The sequence below is a fragment of the Chironomus tepperi genome, unplaced genomic scaffold (genome assembly GCF_022539635.2).
Source record: "Chironomus tepperi strain 1889 unplaced genomic scaffold, CSIRO-AGI_Ctep_v1 contig_74, whole genome shotgun sequence".
NCBI classification, from domain to species: domain Eukaryota; kingdom Metazoa; phylum Arthropoda; class Insecta; order Diptera; family Chironomidae; genus Chironomus; species Chironomus tepperi.
The window spans coordinates 1,812,175-1,837,107 of record NW_027226196.1 but is presented as its reverse complement, the minus strand read 5'-3'; the positions used below and the strand labels follow the sequence as shown (position 1 = coordinate 1,837,107).

General features: G+C 32.4%; 1 protein-coding gene across 1 annotated transcript in view; it reads right to left on the bottom strand.

The window, feature by feature from the left end:
* Shal (Potassium voltage-gated channel protein Shal) overlaps window positions 1-19,802 on the bottom strand; it is a 51,031-nt gene extending 31,229 nt beyond the window's left edge. The window contains exon 1 of the mRNA XM_070633754.1: window positions 19,675-19,802. The gene's annotated coding sequence lies outside the window, so the exon portion shown is untranslated. The remainder of the gene's footprint in view (window positions 1-19,674) is intronic.
* Between the last annotated feature and the right edge of the window lie 5,131 nt (window positions 19,803-24,933).

Sequence of the window (24,933 nt, the reverse complement as noted above, 5' to 3'; positions counted from 1 at the left end):
TTTATTTGAAAATATTTATCAAGGCATAAAAATTGATATTTCAAACATAATACATCACAATTTGATAGAAACAAGTGGATTTGAAGTTGAGTAGACCCATAAATTTCAATATCGATAGAAAAATATTATTCTAGTTTGGCAATATCCACATCATGAAGTATAGTTGACTAGTTTTGGCAATGATATTGAATGTTTAGGACAGTGGTGGGCAAATTGTGTGCTGCGACACAATAAGGTGACTCCAAAATGTTTTGGAGTTGTCTAGAACCGTATATCGTGTATTGTTCTGGTCGAGGTTGTCCAACAAAGTGTAACAAGATAGAAAATAAGTTGTGCACACCTGATTTTGATACTTTAAAGGAAACAGATCAACATTAAAAAGGGATTGAATGTGTTTTACTAGAGAAAAAGAAAACTGAAAATTGAATTTGATAGAGCGGTCTCGAATGAGACCTTAAGCATCGACAACATCATTATACATACATTTCATATCACAATAAAATAAAGCCTAAATATAGGAACAAAAACCTTTAAAGCATATTATTAATAAATCTCAAACAAAAACTTTTACATGCTATATACTTAATGTAATAAATTATTCACAGTCTTCCATTACACAATGTATATAACGGAAGATGGAGACCAGAAAAAGGAAGCTTTTAAAACATGTTTTTTAAGGTTTCAGGTAAAACAAAAATTTTGTTTACGAATTTTTTTCTTCAGATGATCTAGAAGATTTATAGCTATTTAATGATGAGAAAAATATGCTATTCTGATTTACTTTGTGCTATTTATTTCTGTACATATTGAGGTGGTAAAGTAAATTGCTTCTGAGGTTTTAAAACGATACTTTTTATGGTTCTTCGAAATTTGTTTCAATAAACTACAATTTTGTGCTAACTTTTGTGAGTTGTTTTGCAATAAAATGATTTAATTTGATACTTAACAGACAAAGAGTATGCTTTTATGATACAGAAATACCACTACGCTGTAAGGTTTCCAAAAACGGGAATTTTCCCGGGATATTTTTTCAAGTTTTTTTAAATTTTCTCAAAGAAAGATTCAAAAATTTGGAGTAAAAGTTACCCGGGAATATTCCAGTTCCCGAAGGCCATTCCCGTTCCCGATTTCCCAAATTTCACGGGAACGGGAATTCTGGAAACCCTACACTACGGTACCTAAAAGCCTTTTCTTTCTTCAGCCTTTATATTAACTTAAATTCAATATTAATTTTAAGAAGTACAATGGTTCAATGGTATGCATTGATTGAGTATTTGGTCAAAAGCTATAAACAGCTATTGAGTAAGTTAGGGTTCGAATCCTAAATCTATACACAAACAAAATATGTAATACGTATATGGTATCTTTTATTTTTGCAACATATTTTTTTGTCTCTAGGCTATCTTCCACATTGGCAGGAGGGACATGCCTTTCATGTAGGGTTCATTCAAAACTACAGGCTTCCAACCTTTGACAAACTATTAAGTACGGTTGAAGATTGCAAGGCTGTGCATCTAAAACGTCGGAAATTCAGGTCAACGGTTCGCGGTTAACCCTACCTTCATCTTTCGTGGTAAATTTTAAAAATCGAGCAAGAACTCTTAACTCAATTCACAATTCCTCCTCTAAAATCCTCCCAATTGTCTGCATTTAACTTCAATAATCCAAAAAACATAATCATTTACTTTTACTACCCGAAACTCGCAAGAACATCCAATGCTTTACTTTTTTGTCACAAACATAATTAATGAGGGGATTGATATCACATCCCATATCAAAAACATCTCTTAAGTACATTACGAATATTAACTCTATTATCCAGATTATCCATTTAATAAAAATATTTCCTCTTCCACTTCACTCCCATCAGACGCATCTTGAGGTAATTACAAATAAAAAATCCTACTAAAAGGAGAAGAGACTGAGAGAAGATCAAGATTGTACCGTAATTAAATATTGAAGGTAAAAGAGAAAATGAACAGATTTTTTTTATATTTTCGACCATTAAAGGTACATTACTGCATAATTTTTTTCAGTCTTCGCTTTGTTCTTCATCCACAGAGTTGCAAAACAGGTGTCTGTGACAGGCAAAATCCGTACAAATTCTTAATAATTTGTATGGCTTTTCCTGCAAATTTCGTACAAATTCTTGATAATTTATATGGTTTTTCCTTCAAAACCATACAAATTATCAAGAATTTGTACAGTTTTTGCTTGTCACAGGCACCCATTTCACAACTCTGCTCATCCTCATCCTTATTAAAATAAGAAGTAAAAGAGAAATCTCAATTTACCCGTTAAGAATAATGAATAAGTTCGTTCATCTATAAATTAGGTTATTTACCGTAAAATTGAGTGAAGTAATGAGCATGTTAAGCAGTGTAAAAAAGAAGTGTAGCTGAGAATCAATTTTCAATGGCTCGTGAAGAACACGAAGATTTAATGTTGTTGCCAAGTAGGTTTGATGCTTATGGGTGGGATAACTGATATTTATTACATCCGAAATAATGCAAAAAATATTTCAAGAAAAAATTATTTTTTTTTGATGAAATTTAATGTTTTGTGGGGGTTTTGACCTTTCGGAAATGTAACATTTTGGATAACAGAAGGTCAAGGATGCAGGGAAAGAATGTAAAATGTTCATTTTTCGATGTTCATCGTTTGAGAATTTTATTTTTGATAAGACGAACAAAGAGAAGCAGCAAAGTCTGAAAATAGCAAAGCATTGATGGGAATTGAACCCTTTACAATGCTTAAAATCCTGAAATTGCGCAAATCGGTGTATCTATCAAAAATCAGCCTCAGGCCGACGTGACTTAGATATAGTGACAAAGTCAGACACTCCAATGTTCACTGTTGTGCTTCTAGAGTTTCTGACTCTTGGTATGGTGCCAGATTTAAACCAAATCTACACTAAATCAGAATCACATCAGTCTAAGGCTGAGTTTTTGATCCATTAACCAATTTGTGGTATTCGATATCGAATTTTCGAACATAAATTTATGATAGATCTCTCCCGAAAAGCGTAGAAATGGTCAAAAGATGGGCTCAAGCCGACTTGGTTCTATAATCAAATCGAATTTCATTGATCTGACCTGGAGCTAGAGTCACACTGCCAGATTTTTGACCATTTCAACGCCATGTGCCTTCTTGATCTGCTATGCACACCTCCAACCAGTTGAACTATCATCTATTTTCATGAACTGTCCAAAATTAACATTGTTTCAAAGTAATATATCAAATAAAACCTTAAACGTGACAATCTTGGCAAAATTTGTAATCTTGCCACATAATTGCATTAAAGCAATCTCAAGATCCATTGGCACACCCTCTCCTTAAAGCCATACACATTTAACACAGCATGTTTTTTAAAATCTCGAGATCAGAATAAAAAAAAATCGCGATAAATCATGATAAATCCAAGCAACTGAAACTTTATTTACATCAGATATAAAAAAGAGGTTAATAAGAAGACAAGATACAGCTTCAATTCTCATTTTGCAGCAAAAAAAGTTAAAAATTGTCATTTTCATGTTCACGATGTGTTATTTTATTTATGTATCATGATCAAATTTATTATTACATAAATCTGTGCTGTTTTTTTTTGTGTATTTTCCGCATGTCATTTACAAATTAAACATTTGTTAGCCAAATTAAACATATGTCACTAATGGATCATCTGCTTTGCTTATAAATTAATGCTATTTAGGAATTAAATGGTATTGTAAATGAAAACGACAAGGCATGATGTCATATGTACAAATCATTTTTATATATTTAATCACATGATATAACATACAGAATATTCCTACTCATTTTTTTGTTGTTGTTGCTTTTTAGGATATAAATTTGCTAAATTATACGAAAAACTTTTTTTTCTCATTTTCATATTTTATTTTTTGTGCTGCTTCTGTTTCTCATCGTCGTTCATATTCATGTGTTCATATTTTTTGGGTACATTACATTATGAGATCGTTTAGATGTTTTGGAGGTCGGCTGGGTCGGATATGGATGGTAGGCATTTAGATACTCTAAGTGAGAGCTTGAAGTTAACTCGGATTTTGCATTTGTGGCTCGATTTTAACAAAATTCAAGTCGACTTTGAGCTCTACTTTTAGCTATAAGGATAATAGAAATAAGCTATAGAATTGATCTATTGATTGACTCTAGTTAAGTTCCATCATAGACATATAACCTGAGGTTTCTAACCGTCATTTTACTAGGTTATGGGGCAATTCTTTGGAATATCTAATGTTTATTGCACTTATGTCAAGAGTAAACCTGGTATTTGAGTATTCCGTATAGCACAAATCGATTAGTCTATCAAAATGTCGACTCCAGGCCAGTGTGACTCTACACGGAACACCATGTCAGACGTTAAATCAGGTCGAAAACCATGTCAGACGTTAAATCAGATCAAGCACAATATCAGACGTTAAATCAGGCCGAGTACAATGTCAAACGTCAATTCACGCCCAGCTCCATGTCAGAGTCACGCTGGTCAGTTGTCAGATTTTGGATCGATTATTCGACTTGTGTAAGTTAAATATACTCAAATACTAGATTTATCCTTAACCTACACATAACAAAGTGTAAACTGTATAAACCTGAGGAATTGACTCTTAAACTAATAAAATACCTAACATGTACCAGGGACGTATTCAGGGATGTTGGATTAGGTGATCAACCCCCCATCCCCCCATTGCTACGCCCCTAAAGGACACTCACAACTCTCTTTTATTAAAGATATTGAACAAGAACCTTGAAAAATAATCATAAAGTTAAACAAAACCCGAAGAGTCTGTTCCTCTTTCTCTCTTCCTATCTATAACAATTCCACAATATATCCAAACGACATTCTTGTATATTACAATATCAGATACTACATAAACAAGAAAAAACCGACCAGATTGAGACTAAAAGATATTATTTGCTTCCAAATTTAATGTCAAATGATTTTCAACAAAAAAAAACTTTCATTATCCATTTTTCCGACCCTCATCTTTTGTTGTTTAATGAATACATATCCTCATTAAATATAGATCAAAATTGGATTATCAGAAATTGAATTTTAAAAATGAACATTTGGTGAATCAATTTAGGAATTTTAATTAAAGGCTTTCAATTCTAATTTTCACAATCTTTTTATTATGTTTACTAAAGTTTTCATCTAATTTTTAAACACCAGACGACGTCTTAATCTGACTCCCTTGCTAATTATGTTCAAACAATTCATTTGTCGTTAAGATAATTTCATCACATCACATGCTACATGTATGTTTACAGAGTAACAAGGAGAAAATTTTCTCCCACAAGACATTTTAAAAGCGGACCACAAAAATGCTTACATACTGCTTTTGTTTATAAAAAGTGGAATGGAACGTGTCTGTAGAATAAATCTCTGAGTGATGAGAGCTTGTTATGCTTACAGTTATGGATATCGCAATTTGATTTCCTTAAAAACAAACATTAATGAGTTTTATTGAGTTAATGTTGTAATCTTGGTGATGAAAATGATGTTTATATCAAGGAAGAAGAAGAAAGGCGTTGAGTTGGGTTGGAATTAGCGCGCTTTTTTAATATGAAATTCAGATTCAAGAAGCAGTATGGATCAGTAGTATAGATCAGTGAAAGGCAGCCGTTTTTGGGTCATAGCACACCTTTGAAGTAAGCTACGACCGACGCCTCGCACGGCTTACATTTCATGTCATTTCCAAACATTTTAGACGGCATACAGATTGCTCACCACTGGGCAACTGATCAAGGATGTAGTATGATGAGTATGGAGTGTACAGTCAAGACTACAGGATGCACAGATTGTTATGAAACACGGAGAAATTTATAGGAAACTTAGTCTTATAAAGGTTATGAAACTTCATTCTTTTGTAGACACAACACTTAGAAAAGCTTCACTGACATCGGAGGAGAGTGGAAGATGAGGTATTGAGTCATGTATGGACTGATCTGCCAATGCTGCTAATTCTGAAGCCGAATAGGTAGGCAACAGACTGAAAATCTGTAATCCTCTCTTATCCTTAACAGACAATGAATCCTTACCAAATGAGCGCCTTAAATCAATATAATTGCTCGATTTTGTGGGTATTCAAGAGAATGTTCCATGTCTGTTCAAGTATGTGAGCACGTGGGTTCAAATCCCACCCATAAACTGGACTCTCAATCATTACAGACTATGTTGTCAATATGACAAGGATTTGAACAGTGTTCCCAACATCACCAGAACTCAAAAATCCAGCCCAATTAAAAAGCTCTGACAGCAAATCCAACTAATTACCAAACTCATTGGAAGGAAAACTCTATTCATCAAGAAATAAAAATAATAATGAATGGAAAGGAAAACTGTTTTGAAATTTTAAGAAGGAAAACCGCAAACCGAGTGTCAAATTATATCGTAAAATGACTGACAGCCGACAAAATTAAAGAAAAATAAATAAAATTTGCTACAGAGAGAATGAAATAAAGGCAAAACATTTATCAAAATCATAAATTAATTAAAATTAATCTTTTTCCAACAATTTTAAAGCCTTTACGAGTTTATTGATTGAGTTCGTTGAGAAGTTTGTGTGAAAAAAAAGAAAAATTTCCTTTTCACATGTTAAAATCAGGGGCATTTATGTAAACATTTCCATCCACACGATTTGTGATTTTTTTCTGCTTTCCATCAAATTATCATATTAACAGACTGTTTAGTGCAGCCGTAAAGAGATATTCTGGCAAAAAACGTAATATATACGCGGAGGAAGAGGGATGTTGTTTCTGTTATTTTTTTTTTTTGCAATGCAATTTAAACATGTCATAAACCACTGTGAAATATTATTAAATTAACAGAATGAGAGCTTAACCGGAGAATCGTTCTCTATGGAAAATAGTTCTTCCTACACATCTACAGTTATTTCAGGAGAAAATAAAGTTGCAAATTTGTACAAACAACATAAGCGCATTGAGTTTTACGAACTTTTCTATGCAAAAGGTCATGTTATTTTACCTTTTTCAGTGGTGGTGCATCTTTGTGCCGCGGCACAGTCTGGTATGCGTTAAGGCACCTTGGCCCACCATGCCACATCATGGTGCATCTTAGCACACCATGCCACATTATGCCACACCTTGATACACCTTGATACTCCTTGGTACACCTTGGTGCACCTTGATACACCTTAGTACACGTTGGTACACCTTGGTACTCCTCGGTACACCTTGGTACACCTTGGTACACCTTGGTACACCTTGGTACACCTTGGTACACCTTGATTCACCTTGGTATGCCACTCCCAAAACCTTACACGGCATACGGTTCATTGCATTTCCAAAAGAATTTTCACAGCACTCAGGTTCCCCACAACTGCCCTTTTTTTGCAACGTGATTCTCGTTTTATTTCCGATTTTGTTCACAACAGGATGTTGATGTTCGAAAAAGAGAGAATTTCTCGAGGATTAATGATCACCATGAAGAAAACTTAATGTACCGTAGAATAAAATTACAAAAATAGTCTTAATGCCTGAGTAACTTTCCACAGGTGAAAATGAAGTCTTTTTGGTATGCAAAAATGAGGGTAAAAATTTGGAGATTTTTTTCAATTCATTTTGAGGTGGTTTATTTAGGTATTGTATGAGTAACGAACGTTTCAGCTTAAATTTATAAATAGACAATTCATCGATTTCTTTTTTAATATTTTTTTTTTTGCTATATTTTCCAGATGTCAAATTATTACAACTGAATGTTTGGAAAATTCTTTAAATTTTGACTGAATTTCTAAGAATAATTAAATCAAACAATTTGATTTTAAGGTTTTGATGCACAGCTGCAAATTTAATCATTTATGAGGTCTAATTTCAAGAAAATATTGGAAATTGATGAATCCGGGCAGTTCAAATCATTCGTTAGAGTACTGCTGCGTCGCCGTATTAACAGTAACACGCAAAGTTGCCTTGATGTCATTGTGATGTCGGATTTCAAAGCAACCGTTGCAGCAACTGTGTTCTGCACAATTGTAATGGAAGTTCATTACATAGAGTATATGTTTGAAGACTATGCAATTCATGGCATTTCGAAAGAAATTTAGCGACACACTAGTGTGGCCCGACAAGCATGTGGCCCACCACTGATGTAGAGTCACCTGATGATCCGTACAGTTTACCCTAAGCTCCTTTAATGTGTCTTCTAGTTTCACCACTCCATAAATATGTACAATACATAGTATTATACTATTTAATCTCAAATTCCCAAGAATCCTCCCAAATCAGCACCAAAAATTCAATCTCAACACATCACATCTAATCAAAACAATCTCAATCTGCCCATTTCCAGTCACATTAAATCCATTTTTTCCAAAAAAAAAATACTTTATCATATGAAAAAAAAAATCACATCAATTTGCATGATTGATTTACGATACATAATGAAAACTTCAATACAATACCCTTAATATGATTGATGGCACAGCACTCTCCAGAGTATTTATTAAAAATTATTATAGTCATAGTGCTCATAACAGTCCATAAACTCAATTTTTCTTGGTTTTAAAAAAAGAACATCAGCATGACGAAAATTGAATGAGTTTAATACAAACGATGACAACTTCATTATGATTCTTTCATATAATTTTATGTATTGCTTTTGTCATGTGGGAGATGTGCCGAGAGTAAGAGCAACAAAGACGAGCGCGAAAGTTCACAATAATAAATATAAATAAAATAAACAAAAATATGTGAATTTTGGAAGTATTTTTTTGTGTGTAATGTAAAAGTTTTTGATCCTACTTCATTTAAATGTAAAAGCTACTTACGACGAGGGAGGAATAAATGTAACAAGAACTTGATATTAAAAATTCCTGAATTTCTTGCTTACAGAATGTTTAAGGGATATGGAATGTGGAATATTTCGTTGAAATTTCGTAGAATTTGTTATTTTAGGAACGATTTTGATGGAAAGCTTGATTTAAGGTATTGGAAAATTGGGTTAAATCTGGATATTAGCATTTAATGTACGAAATCAGATGAGTTTGTGTTCAAAAAGGCAAATGTCAATTTTTGTAGTTTAGTACCTCTAAACTTTAGCACTTTACTACTCTAGTACCTCTCAGATCTTCACTAATACAGCTCGAATCAGTTCCAACCTTCCAAACACCAAGAAACTGCTCATTTTCATAAATTTTTCTCAACTATCAAAACTTCCACTGCACACAAAAAAGGATAGTAAAAAATACCACAAACTCCACTTTATTATTGAATGCCAAAATAACAAATGTAATCTTATAGTGCATGAATAACTGAACATCCTTTCACTCTCATTCTTACAACATGGTAAAATAAATGAAGATTACGAGAATAATAAGAAAAAAATAAATATGATAAAGAAAGAAAGAAAATCTCTCGAAATGTTTACGGAACAATATGGAAATATATGATTTCTCATTCAACAACAAGAATGTGAGTGAATCGATGCAAGAGTTTGGTTCTCTCACGCACATCATATTTCTTTTTGAATATGATAAAGCATTCATATGCTTCGCCATTCCCCTAATACTATATAAAATATATATGCGATATTTATTATGATATTGATTTTGCCATTTCTATCTATATGGATATGCATATGTATATGCTTGATTTATACAACAAAAAATATAAATCTATTTTCATTCATTTCGCCCCTTCTTCACCATTTACTGAATATAGCACATATCCGCTATATTAATGGTAGCAGTTAAAAAAAGGAATGGAATAAATAAGTGAAAATTGTATTAATATAAAATGACTAGAGTAGTTTTCCGTCATGAATTATGTAAGATTGTTGTTAAAGTTACTAACAGATGTGCAATAATCTTAGAAATCTGATAATACAGGAATAAAGGAAATTAAAACCTACATCCTAGCATGAACAGAAGTTTGAGATTCGTGGGTGTATTTCCTCTATTTATTTAACTTCTTTTATCAAGTCTGATTGTGTTTTATTGATGAACATATACTTCAGGATATCCTTGAATAGAACAATTTGGTTATTTCTCCAAAATCCGCCACCAGGCTTGAGTCAAAATAAGTTTCAACTTAAAGATCATCAAAATCCATTATTTTAGGAATAGAATCTAATCAAAGTTATCAAGTCATATAAGCGAAACTATCAGTGTCAAAAGAAACCTTCATTGATCGAGTGGCTCGAATAAAAGACCACAAATCAGAATGTCCAATCGTGAAAGGAAACTAGTTCGATTCCCACTTGAGTCTGAGATTCTCAGTCAATACACAAATTGTTGTCAATTTAATAGGGTCTTTTTGTGACTACAATTTTAGCTAAACTGACCGTAATAGCCGAAAATTGTTGGTCAACGCATCTAAAATACAGAATAATGCAGGTCTATCCCTAATTCTAAAGTATTCCAAATTTTTTAGGAAATATTCCCAATATTCCAGAGTTTGCAGATCCGATTTTCTTATAATGCTTTTGACATTCCAAAATCTCAAAGCATTCAGTCCAAAATAGAACAAACACTAAAGCTGTTCAAAATTCTCACAGTATGGAACTGACACTAAATAGCTCTCACATTCAAGCTCTAAAAAATTTAATCGAATACTGCAAATCATGAAAAATGGATGGCATTATACACTATACAGCATTTATTGAACATGACAATGCAGGTAAATGCTGTCATTTTTAATAAAAAATGATAAAAAAAATATTGACAAACACTGCAGAACTTTGCCATACAAACCCACAATAAAGAATCCTCCTTGCTCTATAGAGTCATCAGTGCTGAAGAAAATTATATTATATGATGATAGCTAGTTCGTCATATGCATGATTAAAGGATAGGAAATCTTGTTCCCTCTTTTTCGTCTTTATTCTCCATTAATCCAAGCATTATTATTCGTCTTTATGTTCCTTATTCTTCCCCCACATCAATAATATGTTAGTACACAGCATGATTTCGTTATTAATATCCATAACCCAAAAAGAAAGCTTCCCAACAAATCTATAATCCATCTCCTGTGTGTTCGACATTTAAAATCGAGGATACAATGAGATCGATCTTATTTTTTGGGGTTCCATTCGAATTGATAAGACTGAAATTTTCGTCTCCTACCTATTTCGTACCCTAATCTTCACATTACCACCCTGAGCTTTGATAAACAAAAAAATTTATATAATCCATATACGTGTACAGAAAAAAATTTCTTAGTTTTACCAACAACAGAGTTCACATTTTGTTCATATTTCTAGAAACAGAATGAAAACTAAAGAGGAAGAACAAGTTAGAAAATTTTGAAGTTGGGTGGTTAAGGCGCATTTCTTGGAAATTTTCAAACTAAAGCAATGAAGTAAGTAAGTGATGTATTGATTGATTTTGAGAATTGAGTATGATTTATTGAGTACGAGTTCGATTTGATTTGTTAGAAGTCGATTATAAATTCAAATCTGTTTAAAATTGACCGAAAATTCGACCTCAGATTAACTTGACTCTGGTGATGCTCAGACAAGCTTAAACCGACAATGACATAAAATTTCCGAATTATCAGCTCTAAGTTTATCATAAAATATAAAAAAAATCCAGTCACAAAGACAAGATAAAGTATGAAAAACTCAATTCTTTTTAGACTAAATTCCAAAAAAAAAAATAAAAATTGCAAAACACATGAAAAACTTTTTCTTTCCCATCCAAAGCTTCTTCCCATTCATTCACTTACTTATTTTATACTTAAGTATATGTGGAAAACTTTTCTACAGTACAAAAAAAAATTCTCGTGCTTTATTCTCCCCAAAAAGAAGGAAAAAAAAGAAAAATCAAGAAAAAATAACATTGAAAAAAAAAATAAAAAAACACAAAAAAAACGTGTCCTGAATTCATACGCACGCGCGCATATGAATACTTATAATGTTTAGTATGTAGTAATACATACATATGAAGTACATCCATACAAATGCCGAATGTTACGAGACTGTAAAGCTAAATTAAATGCATTTTATTATTCTTCCTTTTTTTGTAGCTTTAAGCTGTTGCCTTCTTCATAACTTTTATGTATCTCTCTCACATAAATAACTTCTTTTTTTGTACATTCTAGAGCTTTATGTCATTCCTGTCTCTTTTGATATTCATATTATTCGTATTTCAATTACAGTTACTGCTACCACTCTTATTTCTTATTTTCTTTCTGTATTCATAATAAAAATATATCAAACAGAATAAGAGGAAATGGAAAAATAAGCATCAGTGAAGAGAATTCTCAAGCTTGAGTTGATGTTTATGCTTCTCTGCATAGAAGATATTTTTTTTTATAGAATACAAAAGGAGGAACACAGAAGAAAACATGATTCTTGCTTTTTTTTAATTAAAAATTATCAGTACAGTATGAAAGAAATAAAAAAAAAGTACAAGACTAAATGAACACAAAAAAAAATCGATAAGAAACAGCACAGTCATCATCAGTATAAAAAGGAAAGGAAAAAAGCTTCATCTCATTTTTCATCTATGGATGTATAAATCGAATATATATATCTAACCGTATAAATCACGCATCTCACAAATATTTCTCAATTCAATTGAATGTGGAAAGGAGAAAGTGCGTGTAGCATGAAGGATTATTGGGTAAGTTGAAAAGTTAGACAACAATTGGACATCAAACTGCGCTTTTGGTTTGGTTGTATGAGTGCTATGCTTTAGTTCTTTTTCTATGAAGGATCAATCGTGATCCATAGCTTCCCTCAGATTTCGCCTAAAGCTTGCTCGATCACTGGTTATTCTCTACCAATTTTTAAGGATTCATCCAAAATTGCAGGATTGCAAACTATGAATTACAGCTAAAATCTACACGTTTGACCATTTAAAACGCAGAAAATACAGACAAGCTTCTCGAACAGATCAATTTCAAATACCGAGGTCAACACTGACAACTGGCAATTCGAAATGATTCGGATTCAGCTGTCACGGTAGCGCCAGAGCAACTTCGCATCTAATTTAGTGTTATTAAAGCTTTTTTGTGATTCGGCATGCCTTGATGATAAGCTACGACTAAAACCTCTCTTAGCTAGCAGTTCATGGCATTTCCAAGTGTACCGTGACACACAGTTTGAACAACACCGACCTAACCGTTATTATGGCGACGAAGCAGTGTCCGACCTAGCACATTGTACTGTTCCAAATTGCTTTAATCTACTCCTTTCATCAGCCAAAGCTCCCAACTCTTAAACAATCCTCTTTATCCCTCTAAAAGCTCAACAGATAGTCACCCAATCACAAAATAATAACATCAACGAAAAACATCGATATTCTGTTATGTCATTGCAGTATCATTATTCGAAAACACTCAGACCTTTCTGTTGTAAAATAATTTTTTGAAAGATGTACCGAAAAAAAAAAAAGAAAAATTTCTTAACAAAACTTGTTGAAGCTCTTGAGAACGGATGAAATGAAAAGTTGAATGGAGGTCGAGTCCTCATCATCAACCCTCATTGACATTAAATTGATCTTACATGAGAGAACTTTGGGATATAAATTGTATAAATTCTTGTGCATTTTAGCGATGAAACTGGCAGTTGTTTACTCTGCAGTGAGAAGTTAGGTGCTTGAAAAGTGGAGGTGCTGCTGAAATTGCAAGAGGTACTTGGGAGTCATTCAGGAACTATGTTAATCAAGATTGTTGATTTTTAGGGATTTAATCTCACTTTTTAGGAATTTTCATGACTATAGACCTCTCTGCATCTCCATGCCGGGTTCTATAAGTGTCAGACCTCATAGAGTCCTCGGCCATATATCAAGACTACAAGAGAATGTCGCCATGAGCTTCACAACTGTCCATTCCTCAATTTTAATTCCACAAATTAATATTATCTATTTTCCCACATAATATCCATTGATTAAATGTCATCATAAATCAATCGAAGTCAATCCAACATAACATCATGAAGATAGACATACATGTCATATGTCACGACAGTCACACAAACTGTAAATATTAATATCCGGTCATATAAAAACTGCTAAAATTGGAAAAAAAAACTTTTTCTTCCTCGTATTTTCATTTCCTAATCGCGTGTATGAAAAGAGAGCGATGAACAGAATGGATGAAAAAAATAAGTGAAAAGGCATAAAAATTTGTGTACATCTAAAATGTCATCAAATAAGTCTAAAAGGTGGTCCGGAAGATTTTACCGATAAAATATTATGTGTAGTCACAAACAGAATTTAAGAAAAAGGAGGAAGAAGCATAGTCATGGTCTATAAAGATGCTGATAACTGATAAAACTCATAAAATACATTGAGTCATTTAAGAATATGACTTTATGGTTCTATCCGGATTAGAGTTGGATAAAGAACAGATTTCTTATTCTATCCACATATCACACATATGTGGGTGCTTAGCAGGAGGACAAATAAAATTTTTAAATTAGAAGCCTTAAGACATGGGAAATAAATGGATTATCATTTAGATGGATGATATCTGATGATGTACGTCCTTGCGGACCCTAGGCATTAATGGCCATCACACTAGCTACTGAACTCTCATGGGGAGTCCTCTTAAGAATGTAGCCCCCCGTAGGAAGGAAGAGAGGTCAGACCCCCCAATAACCCACTCCCGAATACCACCCCTGAATAGCCCCACAGCAATCCAAGAAGTAAAACGCCATAGAAACCCAATCACAGCCTATCAACACAGTCACGGTTGTGTGACTGCAAAAATTAAGGCATACAACACTATATCACATGACTAACAATCTCAAGGATCCTATTACAAGATTGAATCACTTTATATATCTTTCCATATTTGATTGTATGTATGTCATCCTTTCCATTGAAATACAGCAATCACTCTATTAGAGTAGACATGAAAAGACAACAGATATACGCAATTTTATCTACATAAAATACAATACCGACAAGATACGTTTAGGTATAAAAAGAAGAAAAACTGATGTACGAGGAAGAAAAGCTAAAGGAAACAAGAAGAAGGCTGATCGTCATCTTCATGAGCAATAATTTTCTATTTTTTTATGTCATGTCCATTGTCTTACGTATTTTATTTCATTTTGAGTGTAAGCAATCGTTATGATGACAAGATAATTAGGCAGATGTGTCTCAAGCAACTCAAAATATTTATACTGTATGTTTATAATAACGTTTATCAAGTCATATATGTGTATATACTTTTTTTTTTTGTTATTGTGTTCTCGTTTTACTAGCTAGTAAGTAATGTTTAATGACTATTATTGTAATAGGGAAAATTAATATATCTTTAACATATATGCTACATACATTAACTGCTATGAGTAAAATGTAATTGCGAATAGAGACAAAAAATTACAAAAGTACTCGTTCTTATCGAGTGACTTCAGCGCATTTTTGTCCCAGCGATCAATAATTGATTAATAGGTCACTTCCTGACCAAAAAAACAAAATCCAGTAAGATCCAGATCACCTCCAGATCCAAAAAATAAGATCTAGTAGGATCCAAGTCACTTCCCTACCCACAAAGCAAGATCCAGTAGGATCCAGGTTACTTCCAAAACCAAAAAACAAGATTTAATAAATTCCAAGTCACCCTACTAGGTTTTCAAGAATTTCGTCATTTAACGGATTTTCAAAATTTAAAACACATAACGGTTACGATAAATTCAAACTTTGTTAACACTGTAAAAACATCAAAGAACATTGAAAAACACTGTAAAACAATGAAAAAACGTGTTGTTGTTTTTCTTGTTGTTGTATATGAAAATGAAAAATTGATTAATTATAGTATTTATGCTATGAATTGAAACTTTTAAATGCATTTGCCCGCAATAAAACAACAGTACGGAGCTAATAAAACAAACCAGAACTCTCTACGATGTCTGGTTTTCGAGATCTCGATACCCAGCCGAACAAAGTGCTTGAATAAGCTACCTTTTTGAAAAAAATTTCAAAAATGCGCTAAAAAGCACTTAAGGGAGATCATGTAAATATTAAGATATATAGATTGATGATTGGAATGACTTAATTAATGCAGAGGTGGACAACTTGTTATTGATATCGTCTACTGATGCTTAATAGCTGAGCTCGAAGGAATTCGAATTTTGTATGGAAAATCCGGGTCTAATAGATTCGATTCTATGAAAAATTGGAGCTATACTCCATAGATGCAGAGACCACAGCTCTATAGCAGATATTAAAGATGAATCCATTTTAAATTAAGAATTTTGAGTCTGCTTTGAGTAATGTATAAGTAAGTAAGGATTTAATATTTATTTAGGAATTCTAGGTATTCGTGTGACTCTCCCTGCTCTTTGTCTCTTGCTACACTCCAAGTTACTACACTTCAAGTTTCTGACCTATATATTAATCCAATATTGCCTAGAGATCTAAAAAAAATGCTTAATCTGAAGTAGATAAGTAGTCGGAGTATCTAAACTTCCGAAAAAGAATAAATTTGAAAATGGTTTGTGGTTTGAACCAACTGCCTTCAAGTTACTATACCAAATTTGAGCCAAGCTAAGCAGTCTAACCTATTACAGCAATAAGACACTATATCTGATCTACCCAAGTTGACAAAAATACGTTTTAAATAGTCAATGGCAAGTTAATATCTAGTTCTAACGTTTGTCACTCAGACAAGTGTCAAATGAACCAAAAAGCTGTTTAATTATTCCATTCAGAGGACTAAATGAGCTAAATGCGATTTTAACAATAGGAAACCCAAGTTTTCCCTTATTTATATCAAATTCTAATACTTTCTACCCAGATGGTCAACCAAAAACACTAGATAAATATACAGAGTACATAAAATTTATATTTTACGATAATTAAGAATAATAAACTAGGTGTTATAAAAATGTTCAATTGCTAGAACATAAGGGAGATGAGGAAAAATATCAATTTATAAATCTATCTATCACAATTTTAATGATGTGTGAATAATAAACTAACTTAAAGTACCTTTATATGTATACATGAGTAAAAGTATGATCTAAAAAATCCTTAAATATTGATGGATGTGAATTGAGTTAATGAAAATTGAGTTTCGAGCTCGACTCACACGAGAGGCGAAAAAAAAGTATTAAAATAAATGAAGCATTTAGGAATAAGATAAAGATTGAAAAGAAATATTCAAAAGTGAAGTGAAGAAATCAGTCGAAATGAAGACAAACCAAAAATGTAAATATTTATCAAAAAAAATGAGAGAAACGATCATGTTCATTACAACTGCGTTCGTTTTAAACGCGAGTTTCTCAACTTTCAACGTGAAATTTTTTCATCAAATTTATCTTTTTCTATTTTTTTTTTTCACTTTCTGTTATGTTTTTGCCTTCATCAGAAAATGAAAATTAGTACACATCTGTAAGTTCACGGGATTATATATATTTTTTATCACAAAATTCCCCAAGACTTCTTTCATCATTTTCTCTCTTATTTTTACTACTCACATTCTTGTTGTACGCTACTTTTTTTGTATATTTTTATATATTCTCTTCTGTTATTTTTGATATTGTGAACAATATAATGATCATCATCGTCATCACACTTCGATAGCACAGTTAATTATGATGATATTTGTTTTGAGTAAATTAAAACACTAGCAAATTAGTCGTGAATAAATATTTTTCAAATTTCTTCTTGTATAGCGCATTTTCCCTGTAAGAAAAAATATGAATAATGTGGTTGAGTGATGTGATGATTTGTCTAGGTGCTTTATCTTTTTAAAGAAAAAATTATCTGATTTTTATTCACATTTTTTTTGTGAATCTTTTTTAAAAACTTCTCTTCTGACTTTTTTCCCTTATAAATAAAGCGATGATGCAGTGATGTGGAAATTTAATGCAAAACTTTTACTATTCTTTCTTGAGAATGTTTGGATTAAGTTTTTTTTTTTAATAAAGGTAACTTTGCTTTAAGCAATACAGTGATTTGCTATAATCCCGAGTGACTCAAGTGAATAAAGCTCCGAAATGAAGCTTTTAAGCTCCGTCAAAGCTTTTAACAGCCATCAAACTATTAACAGCCAAAGTTCTTTACGGTGTACATATGGCAGCCAAATTAAGACAGTTTCAATTGTATATTGTCAGGGACTGAATCCTCTAAATTTTTAAATCCATTCAAAAACCTCAAAAATCTCAAAAATACCGGTGTTAATAAAAAAGCTGTAAAGGAGGCCTTAAAACCCCGTGACGAAGTATTCACATGTGTCGATTGGAACTATTACTTACAACGAGAATATCAACAAAATCCGTAAAAATAACTTCTTTAGTTTCAAATTTTCACGTTAACTAAATTATAGAACAACCTAAAACTAACCTACTGCGATTTGATACAAAAATTTTGTGAACAAAATTCAAAGTCGAATTGGATTTTACAATTTTCAACTAGAATTTGATTGTCCTAGTCGAAATGGAACTGGATTGGAGTCAAATCGACTTCACTCAATAGATAATTCTACTTTAAACTTTGATTTTTGTCCATTTTATTGCATTTTATAATAAACTCAAACACAATGTTCAAAACCTTACTCCTTTTAAGGTTCTAGAGAAAGAAATACATTTTCAAACACCAAAGCCTTTTGTAGGACTCGAAACCAAGTCTTATAATATACAGTCGCATGCCCTTACTATCAAGCTACTTGATATTATGAAGGAGCATAAAACACACTTAAACCTTATATCTCTATTCAGTGCTCAGTTCTGTGTAGCTCTTATTTGACTGCACCTGAAATTCAACTAAACTTTGAGCACTGCTTATTAATAATGCAATTCACAACAAGTTCGCTAGAACACCGCTAAGTTGCTGTTTAAATGGTAAAACAGGAAGTTTCCCTAACGGCATAGTGGCAACTGATTTCGACCCAATTTTAAGGGCAAATAATGCGTTCTCAATTCCTCAATTTGTTCAAAATTCATCAATATTTCTGATGAAACCTAACAAAATGATTACAAGGCATCCAAACTCTATTTTGACATGTTGATGTTTAAAAAATTTGTAAATTTATAATTGTGTAAAGTAATTTATGATATTTCGCTTTCAAATTCCAGATCCTAATTTAAATAAACAGTAAAACTTTTTTTGTTTCTCGAAATTATTCAACATTCACAAAGGTTTTTTTTTTTATTCATGGCTAACTCACACAGGTTGAAATTCAAGGGAAAATGCGCTTTAGTCAATTTAAAAAAAATCACTCATTTCACTTGTTTATTTTCGAAACATATTTTCATCTCTTGACACATATATTTGGCTTGATATTGCCTATAGAGATCTCTCAATAACGTGAGATACTTTGTAGTATGTGGATATATACAGAAAAGAAAATCACCATCGGTTGATGACGATATTTTTTTTTGCTGCCAGCTGAAAAATTTTTTTTTTTGTTCCTTTTCGCGTGTATTTTATTTAGTTATTTACACCGTGAATTAAAATTATTTTCATAATTTATTTAACTTTTTTTTTCATTTATTTTCATCATCAATTTTTTTTTGCCTTCAATTTCTGCACAGACACTAATTTTTTTTTTTATTTTTTTTTTTTTCATCTCCTACACACACTCTCGTGAGCCAGAGCACAAAAGCAATAAGGGAAAAGGAAAATTGAAAATGATAAAGAGCTGTGGAATTTTCAATTTTTTTAAATGATTTGGATATGAGCATACATTATGGACTTAATTTGTGCACAAAAATGAAGGTGAATTTAATTAAAATTTATTTATTACTTTTTTCACTTCTCTTTCTCTTAATAAAAAAAAAAGTATTTATTTTTTGCACTTAAAATTACACACAGAGTGGCTGAGCACAAAAATTGTTCAACAACTATACAACACGAATGGAAGTCTAAATCTGACACGACAACTGAAAATATGCGAGAAATTTTCATTTTTATTACTCAGGTTCGTGAAAAATTTTGTTCTATCGTGCGACGGTTGTGGATGTATTTGTGAGGTTTTTCTCGTACTTTTGTATCATTTCCCCTCACACAATTTTCCATTATCATTACTTCGGGCTTACACATACATAGACATGGACATGAGATTATACACATATTTTCACACATACTTGATGTGTATGCGAGAGATGAAAATAGCAAAAAAGAGAGAGAAAAGCTAAAAAGGAGAGGAAAAAAGTAAAGAAATTAATTAAGACACAACACATTTTTGCAATATTTTTTTTTTTCTACTCCTGTAAATTAAATAATAATGACTCATTGAGAAATGATTTTTTAAGAAGTAAATTAATTGTGAGAGGCGAAATAATGAAAGGCATGGAATGATGACGATGAAGAAGAAATGGATGTTGATGACGGCAAATAATAGCTTGTACTGACATGTTCTCGAAGACCTGTGTGTGGGGGTAGAATATATTTTTTGTCGGCGATTAAATGGGAAAAATTATTTTGGAAGCGGTGCATCATTTAGTGCTGGAAAAATTCCGAGCGACACAAAATGAAGAAGGTTCCATTCAAGCTTCATTACAGAGCACTAAAGGCTCCGCCAAAGCTTTTTAATACCAAATGGAAGTAGTTTAGGCAATTGGCTGACGGAAATCGGCAAAAGTCCGCCGAATATCATCTAACATAGGCAACCAACAACTAACGTTGACATCTGCCATCGGTCGCCATCGGTGTCTAGTGGCACCTTCCATTAGCGATTTACCAGCCGTCCGGGAGCCGGTCAACCTTGACTGCCGAATGAAGAAGACAAAAAATTACCGAAGACAGCCGATTGCCAACTCTTAATGGAACTCGCGCAAATTTGACATCCAAATGACTAGAATATTCCTTAGCAAAGTCTACTTCATTTGTGTCGCTCGGAAAAATGTCCTTAATTTTAGATTAACTGATTTTTTAAAAGTCATGCTTTACCTGCCATGACACCTTAATTTCCAATAATCAAGCCATTTTCGCACATTTAAGAAAGTTGTGTAATGAAAATTACTAAACGAACTTGATATCATATAAAGGAATCAAATTTAAATAATAAAGGCTTTAATATCTATTAGTGGGTACTTTTATCAACAACCCTTAAATAAGGACTTACATTAAGATACTATAAGTGTATCCTCTTATTCCTCGCGCAAGTATAGTGTTATTCCTTTGTTATTTACTGTAGGCATTATTGAGTAGAAGGATGTAATGGGTTTTAGATAGAAAATGTGTTTGAGAGTATTTGATTTTTTGGTGTATTTAGGAATTCTAAATTAATTAACTCAATTCTAAAATCCATGTCGGAGAACTTTCTAAGCTAGTTTCTTAAAAAGAATCTATACAATCTACATATACAATCTACAAGAATCTACATAGGCATATTATCTAGAAAACTCAAAATTAGAGACAGTCGGCTCGGATTTCATATGAAAAAGTCGACTTGAGTCAATTCAATATTATTAGGACATGTTCAAGAAACCAGCTCCAAACCAGAGAGTAAGACTAAGAAATACTCCAGAATAAGGTTGAATTTCCCTTTAAACTCCCTAATTTACGACAAAAAATCCATAATTCTACAAATTCTACCTTGAATTCTACCTAGAAAACTAAAATCGATTAAATACTGCAACATGCCAATGTGAGTCCTGTTCAGGACAGAATTCGACATTGATGTGGTAATTAACCTCTTCAGCACATGCCTCAAACCTTGTTATAACATTACCGGCCAACCAAACTATCAGTATTTGATCAAGTTATCCAAATACCAGAAACGTGGCTTAGAAAAGAACAAAATCACATCGAGTATCAGTCAGAAACATAAGACTGTATCAAAAAAATATATAAAAATAGACAAGCTGGCAAAATAAGAATTCCCATAAAAATTCCTTCATCTTTTAATTCCGTCTTCACACAAATAGGCTTAATGTCTTTTAAATTAATTATGACGTGCATAAAATAATCTCTATTTTTCCGTCATGACGACGACTCACAGGTGTCTTGGGATAGTCTTATCATCAAGCAGTTCTCACCTACTCTAACATCATGAAAATGAAATTTATTAATGATAAAATTTTTTTGAGGGGAGTCGTGGGACTTTATCATCACTTGAAGCTGTGAAGTTTATTCTAGGAAGAAGAAATTTTTTAAATAAACATATTTCACTCAATCAATGTGACAATGAAAATCTGAGATAAGCAGTCTCACGTCATGCGATGAGGAAAATTTTTATTCAGCCTCTGATTTTCCTTTTGTACCGCATTTTGGGAATACGAGTAAATCCATTAATCTATTAGCGACGAACTTCTCTCTCTGAGTTTATTTCTCACGACATTAACTCATTTTTACCTTACTTACCTATATGTGTGACTTAGAATAGATGAATGGTTTATAAATTGCTTCATAAACAGATCAAATCAATCATCGTTCCTCTACATTTCCGTCGTTTATTATTACTTTTTTTTACAAATTCTCTTCTCCTTGTTGCTATTTAACTAATAATATACTACACATAAAATAGCATTGAGAGTAGAAAAATCTTCTCACACCAACAGTTTAATGAATTTCGTCATTCACGAGACCGCACAGCAAAAAATCATCTGTTTTCTCCATCACACACGCAATCGTTGAATAAATTTTATTATAGCAGGAATAAAAAGTAGTAAAATATTTTTTTTTTAGGAAACTGAAACCTTTTTTTACGTAAGCTTTGTATTCCTAGTTTATTATGTCAATTTTACGCCTTCTCTCGGTGAATCGAGATTCATTTCCTTTCGATATTTTTTGTTCTATTTATGTGTACCGAGCAGCAAATGCTTGCTTATGTACTTAGCGCGTTGTACAGATCAATTGTGATTCATTGGTATTGTCTGATTCTGACTCTATAGCTTACTTATTTAGTAAATTTGCTGTCCGTACAGATCAATTTTGATCCTTGGCTTACCTTCTACCATGACTTCCCTCCCTCCCTCTATGACCTCCCTAAACTCTAACTACTACAGCATGCCCGTGCCATAAACTTAACATGTCTATGCACATCTTGTCTCCGTTTTACTTTTAAAAAATCATCAGCTATGAATGTGAACTACTCGGTCTACTGCAGTGTTGTCGAAACTTTTTTGATCAGCTATGTGTGAACACTCGGTCTACTACAGTGTTGCAAGCCATGATCACGAGCCTTGTGGTCCATGATCGAATGCATTACACGGCATTCAAAAATGTAAATACGGTTCATGGCATTTCCAAAAACAATTGTTGCGACACAATATGCCGCGGCATATTGTTTAAACAACACTGATCTAAACTCAATCAACCTAAACACGTTCCTCGATGCAAATTTTCCAATACCTTTACTCACTCATACAGAATCTAACACACGCAAAATATTTAAATATTCACATGTTGAAATGCATATGCAGAAAATTTATAAAATGTGAAAATGCATAAAGGCTTTTTTAGAAAAAAAAAACACATGTATGTGCTACATTCTTTGTATCAAGATTGAATTTGATGAATGGCATTAGCAATTTTCACCTCCGATTGCTATTAATTTTGCTGTATATTTTTCAAAAATCGTTAGCTGGAGTGTGAAGTAGTACAAAACTTCAGAATTTAACGATTTAACGAGGGTTCATAGGAAAATTAGATTTTAATCTATTAGGGTAAATGACATAAGCGCATTTTTTCGATCAATAATTATATTCAAGGTCTATTTAACAAAAGTGCTAATTTATTTTATCGGAAGGTAGATAGGAAGGAATTTTCATGGTTTTGTAATTAAAGGTTTAGACATGTTCAAGTATGTATGGTGGGATGTATTATGGTATTTAATTAATGGAATGAGTAGACTTTTAATCTTGTTATAAATTGTGTGGTTCTAAATACAGACATAAAAGGATTTATATTGAGTACTTGATGAAAAACGTTTATACAATTAAATGAAATATAGTCAGCATGAAACTTGAAATTGACGTACGAAAATCGTAGAAAAAATAAAATCTGGATGTAAAGAGTTCAGCTGATTCTGACATATAAGATTGATGTGCTGAAATGAATGTGCCTTAAAAATACATGGGAATTTTTATATGAAGACCAACTAACTCATGTCGACCTGTTTCTTTCAGAATGCCTTTAACAATTGTTCAAATTTGGGACTGTCCGCGAAAATGTTATTTTGATTGATTCAGAATCATTTTTGATGACATATGTCTAATCTTGCACTTGAAATTTGTGTAGCTTGTCGTGAAACAATTCCGAAACCTCACAACATTGAAATGGCTGAAAATCCAGTTTTAGGCCAGCGTGACTATGCCCTCAAGTTGAATTCGATGAAATCTGGTAACAGATCAGAGTCATGTCTACCTGTGGCCAGATTATCAACCTATACTACGCCGTTTTCTTTCCTGGAATCATGTATGTAACAAAACATACGGTCGACTGATCATTGATTGTTCTATTATTGATAGTTTAAGGAACACTAGTCTGCTGTCTGCAAATGAAGGATATTCACTTATATTTCTATTCCACATGACTCAGCGAATCAATAAATAGCAATGCCGAAGTTAATGATATTGATTCAAATTCAAGTCAAAGTATTGCTTCACTATTCAGGAAGGATTTAACATTGAGGACAGCCTAAATGATAAGTGATAAACCTCAAAGTATCTACAGAAAATTGACAAGTAACAGACAAATAATAAAATAAGATGTTTCAAGGACCCAAGTTTGTGAGTTGGAGACACTGCGATTAATAATGTATTGAATCACACTCTTTAAACTGTCAGTTTATAGTGGGATTCGAAAAACTTGCAAGCTCTGCATATTGCATGTCCGATATATTTGTTCCCACAATATCCTAGCCATATTGCTAACCCAATTATGAAATGTTCTAAATTAGAATAATCATTAATAATAAATTCATCCATAATAGCTACATTTCCAAATTGATTGCTCGATTTTGTTTCCAGTTAAAAGCTTTTTAATACGATTTCATTTTAAAAATGCTAATTGGAGCTCAGTAGGCTACCAATTAAACACTTTGAGTGAATAATCAGAG